This window comes from Mobula birostris, chromosome 2 (genome assembly GCF_030028105.1).
Source record: "Mobula birostris isolate sMobBir1 chromosome 2, sMobBir1.hap1, whole genome shotgun sequence".
Taxonomy (NCBI): domain Eukaryota; kingdom Metazoa; phylum Chordata; class Chondrichthyes; order Myliobatiformes; family Myliobatidae; genus Mobula; species Mobula birostris.
The window spans coordinates 2,130,882-2,136,881 of NC_092371.1; positions in this window are offsets into that span (position 1 = coordinate 2,130,882).

The following is a 6,000-nucleotide window of genomic DNA, read 5'->3' on the forward strand; positions in this document are numbered from 1 at the left end:
TGGTAATCATTTTCCAACGTTCTATAGATTCAGGATCAGTTCCTGTGGATTGGAGGGTAGCTAATGTTATCCCACTTTTTAAGAAAGGAAGGAGAGAGAAAACCGACAATTATAGACCAGTTAGTCTGACATCAGTGGTGGGGAAGATGCTGGGCTCAATTATAAAAGATGAAATAGCAGCATATTTGGATAGCAGTAGCAGGATAGGTCCAAGTCAGCATGGATTTACAAAGGGGGAATCATGCTTGACTAATCTTCTGGAATTTTTTGAGAATGTGACTATGAAAATGGCCATGGGAAATCCAGTGGATGTAGTGTACCTGGACTTTCAGAAAGCCTTTAATAAGGTCCCACATAGGAGATTAGTGTGCAAAATTAGAGCAAATGGTATTGAGGGTAAGGTACTGACATGGATGGAAAATTGGTTGGCAGACAGGAAACAAAGAGTAGGGATTAATGGATCCTTTTCAGAATGGCAGGCAGTGACTAGTGGTGCAGCTATTTACAATGTTAGATGAAGGGATTAAAAGTAACATCAGCAAATTTGCAGATGAAAATGCAGGGTGACTTGGACAGGTTGGGTTAGTGGGCAGATGCATGGCAGATGCAGTTTAGTGTGGATAAATGTGAGGTTATCCACTTTGGTGGCAAGAACAGGAAGGCAGATTACTATCTGAAAGGTGTCAAGTTAGGAAAAGGGGAAATACAATGAGATCTAGGTGTCCTTGTTCATCAGTCACTGAAAGTCAGCATGCAGGTACAGCAGGCAGTGAAGAAAGCTAATGGCATGTTGGCCTTCATAACAAAGTGAGTTCAGTATAGGAGCAAAGAGGTCCTTCTGCAGTTGTACAGGGCCCTGGTGAGACTACACCTGGAATATTGTGTACAGTTTTGGTCTCCAAATTGAGGAAGGATATTCTAGCTATTGAGGAAGTGCAGTGTAGGTTAATTCCCAGGATGGCGGGACTGTCATATGTTGAAAGGTTGGAGCAACTGGGGTTATATACACTGGAATTTAGAAGGATGAGAGGGGATCTGATTGAAACATATAAGATTATTAAGGGATTGGACATGCTAGAGGCAGGAAACATGTTCCCGATGTTGGGGAAGTCCAGAACCAGAGGCCACAGTTTAAGAATAAGGGGTAGACAATTTAGAGCGGAGTTGAGGAAAAACTTTTTCACACAGAAGAGTTGTGGATCTGTGGAATGCTCTGCCTCAGAAGGCAGTGGAGGCCAATTATCTGGATTCTTTCAAAAAAAGAGTTAAATAGAGCTCTTAAAGATAGCAGAGTGAAGGGATATGGGGAGAAGGCAGGAACGGGGTACTGATTGTGGATGATCAGCCATGATCACAGTGAATGGCAGTGCTAGCTCAAAGGGCCAAATGGCCTACTCCTGCACCTATTGTCTATTGTCTATTATCTAAAATCAATTTCCTGCACCAATGATGATTTGGTGTTTCATGTTAAAAGGATGGGAGTACTTATGCAATCAATTATTTTATGTTTTATATTTGTAATTAATTTAGAACGCTTTGTAGAGATCTGTTTTCACTTTGACACAAAAGTATCTTTTTCTGTAGTTCTGTGTCAAAAAAGCCAAATTAGATCCGCTGTGATTCAATGCTGTAAAACAATAAAACATGAAGATTTCCGGGGGGGGGGGGGTGAATACTTTTTACAGGCACTGTGCTGTATTATTCTATGACCGTCCCATTGATCATTAAAGATATTGCATCTCCCAACATTCATATTAACATACCAATACCAGCTGATTGCAACAACTGTCGAGGCTAACTTCCCACTATAAGGGCAATATGGCAATTCAGGCTTCATCGCTGAGATCTGTACGTAAAATGAGAAACTGGAGCTCAAGTGAGTTCGATGCCACTCTGCTGCAAATTGTCTCATCTTTTGCTGTTCAACTGAACAAATTCATCAGGACCATAAAGCCAAAAGACATGGGATCAGAATTAGGCTATTTGGTCCATCGAGTCTACTCCACCATTCAATCATAGCCAATTCATTATCTGTCTTAACCTCATTCTTCTGTCTCCTTCCTGTAACCTTTGATGCCCTTTACTAAGCAAGACGCTATCAACTTCCACTTTAAATATACTCAGTGTCTTGGCTTTGAAAGCTGTGAGGAGGAGTGAGGGTTAGTCTGAGGTGGGGAAGATTTAAAAAGAAGCTGAGGGGTAACTTTTTCATGTACAGTGTTTGAAGTTCACAGTTCAAAATAAATTTATCATCAAAGTATGTATATTGTCACGTGACCGGCAACAATGAATATAGAAATGAGTCAGGTTTTATAAACAAATAAACATTTATTAAACTCTGCTCAAAATTACTAAAAAGATAAACAAACGAAAACCTTAACTGGAAGTAAACTGCTATGCGGCCATTTAACAAACCACCAAACTTAGTATTAGTTCTTAAAGCGGTAAATTCAAACACAGTCTTAAAGTGGTAAATTAGAACACAGTTCTTAGACTGGTAAATTTGAAAGTCCAAGAGATTTATACAGTACATTGTCACTGACTGTGAGGGCATGTCTGTAAGGAGTTTGTACATTGTCACTGACAGTGAGAGCATGTCTGTAAGGAGTTCATAGACTCTCACCGTGACTGTGAGAGCAAGTCCGTAAGGAGTTTGTACACACTCACTGTGACTGTGAGAGCATGTCTGTAAGGAGTTTGTACTCTCTCACTGTGACTGTGAGAGCACGTCTGTAAGGAGTTCGTACACACTCACTGCGACTGTGTGAGTTTCGTCTAGGTGTTCTGGTTTCCTCCCATATTTCAAAGACATCAATGTACGTGGACAAATAAAGCTAATCTTTTTCTCTCTCTTGTGTATTTAGATGAAACACAAGTATATAATGCTCATTAAATATGAACAATATTTGTAAAGTACATTAACACAGATTCTGATTTATTTATTAGATACACAGTAAAACGTGTCATTTATATTAACAAACTAGGGATGCGCTGAGAGCAGCTCTCAATTGTCTCATCACACTCCAGCGGTAACGTAGTATGCCCACAATACTCAACAGCACAACACAGAACACAACAACAGCAAAACAGTTCCCTTCCTCCCTCCCACAGAGCCACACACATGAACAGTCCTCCAACAGCAGGACAGGCATTCACATTTCCAGTTTCCAGTCTCCAGGCTTCTGCCATCCGGTTTTGACTTCCAGACTTCTGATGGAGCTTCCAGCTTTGATCTTCAGTACTGATCCCAGACTGGCTGATGACAGGATCCCAAAATCCATGCTTGAACTCTGCGCTCACTGACTCACCTGGATTAAGATTTTAATGTACGGAATTGGATAATCAAGGTTTAGGCAATTTAATAAGTACATGTTGTCTTGTTTGAATGCACATGCTAGATTTTATACTGGAGAACACAGCATTTGTTAAAATATATCCAGACATCAACAAAACCATTTGAAAGGATGAAACCAGTAGGGTGGCAGTGTGGATAAATGTGAACTACACACTCGGTGGCCACTTTATTAGGTATACTTTACCCCTACTCGTTAATGCAAATGTCTATTCAGCCAATCATGTGGCAGTAACCCAATGCATGAGAGAATGCAGACATGGTCAAGAGGTTCAGTTGTTCATTCAGACTGAACATCAGAATTGGGAAAAATGTGATCTAGGTGACTTTCACTGTGGAATGATTGTTGATGACAGATAGGGTGGTTTGAGTATCTCAGACACTGCTGGTCTCTTGGGATTTTCACAAACTCTAGATTTTACAGAGCCTGGTGTGAAAAATAATAAACATCCAGTGAACAGCAGTTCTATGAGTGAAAACACCTTGTTAATGAGAGAGGTCAGAGGAGAATGGCTACACTGTTGGAACTGACACGAAGGCAACACTATCTTAAATAAACATGTGTTATGGCTGTGGTATGCAGAAGAGCATCTCTGAAAACACAACATGTCAAACCCTGAAATGGATAGGCTATAACAGCAGAAGACCATGAATATACATTCAGTGGCTACTTTATTAGGTACAGAAGGTCACTGAATGTAAATCAAAGCATCAACAAACCCGTTTGAAAGGATGAAGCCAACAGTGCAGATAAATGTATACTATATTGTATAACTTGATTTCCATCACCATCAAGAGACATCCATTGACAAATATCAAACAGTCTCAGTGTGACCATCATTCTGCAGTTCATTGATAAGCTGTGTTATGTCATCAGCAACAATGAATATAGAATTGAGTCAGGTTTTATAAACAAATATAAACATTTATTAAACTCTGCTCAACACTAGTGAAAAGCAAACAAACGACTAACTTAACCAAAAGTTAACTGCTATACGGCAATTTAACAAACAGCCGAACTCTGGAACAGTTCTTGAAGTGGTAAATTCAAACATAGTCTTAAAGTGGTAAATTCAAAAAATCCAAGTGATTTATACAGTCAGTAAGGAGAGACTTCCCTGAAACTGATTTCTTTGAAGATGTGATGCTACAGCTGATCCTAGCTGAGAGATGCCTTGTCCAAAGAATTCACGACGAAGGAAGTGAAACGGCTTAAGGGGACTGACCTTTTCCTGGAGGGTGAACACTGCACAAACCTTCCTGATCTTGCAGGGGTTATCTCAGATGCAGGCCACTATTCCTGAATGAGGATTCAATAAGGCCGATCCCTTATAAAACCGCCGAACGACACCAACTTTGCTCAATCTTTCAGGTTCCTGTACTTTAGTAAGATCTTCACTCTCCAATACTAGACTGTAAAGGTAAATCAAAGGTGCAACAAACAAAAACTGGCAGTGATTGGCAAAACTGCTGGCACAATGCTTTTGTAACTTACAATAGCAAGTAAAAACTCCACTTTAAAACGAAACTGTGTTATGAGACGAATACGCAGCATAAAGAAGAAACTAATGAATTAACTGACTAATTAACTCTGTGACAACAGGGGTTTCCCCTTTATATACCTGTTGGGAACATGCCATCACGTGACCTCACACCAGCGGGAAATTATATCATGTGACCTCACACTGGCAGGAAAATTATATCACCCCACCATCACAAGACCATTACATCATGCTCACAAGATACTCAATTACATCATGGTCATAAGACAGTCACAAGCTACCCACGAGGTATGTAACACCTCCCTCCAAAAAGGGAAACTTTTGGTCTTTTATGAGCAAAATTTTAACAACTAACTATTTACAAAAAAAAACGAATGTATAAAATCTACAACATACACAATATACACAGTATTATCATACAGCACCTTACAAACTAATATACAGTAGGAGTGTTACAAATGTTAAAATACCACTCCATAAAAAAAATTACATTGTACATTCAACATAGACATTGTACATAGACAGTCAGCAATCACATTACCTTTAACTTTAATATGAGATATCAAAATATTATACTCCTGTAACATCAAACTCCAATTCAGTAACCTTCTAATTTTGTTTTACATCTTACTCAAAAACACTAATGGATTATGATCGGTGTAAACTATATGTGGCTTCTGAGTTGTACCAATGTACACATCAAAATATTATTCTCGAACATATACTTAATTTCTTGTTCAGCAAGTTCACATCTGATATGGATGTTGCTTTATGGGTTTGGCATCTCCAAAATCAATATCATGTGAAGCTATTGTGGTTCTTTTAGGAACGTCTGGAAATAAGTCCCTATATTTAAAGAATTAACTGCTTCATCTGTTGCCTCTGCTCTGGCTGTAAATGAGCTAATTTCTCATCAATATTTTCCAGAATTGTTGAGTTTGATAATCTGGCAGAAATAATGTTGGGTTTAAAATGAGTTTCAGATGAATCATCCGTTAAGTTCCTAGTGGGATCAGACTCATTATTATTGACCACAACAGTCATAGTAGCGGACTGTTTCTCATAATATGGTTTTATCATATTTATATGACAAAGCTGTGTTGGCCTTCTTCGATTTGGTGTTTAATCGCATAATCCACCTCATTA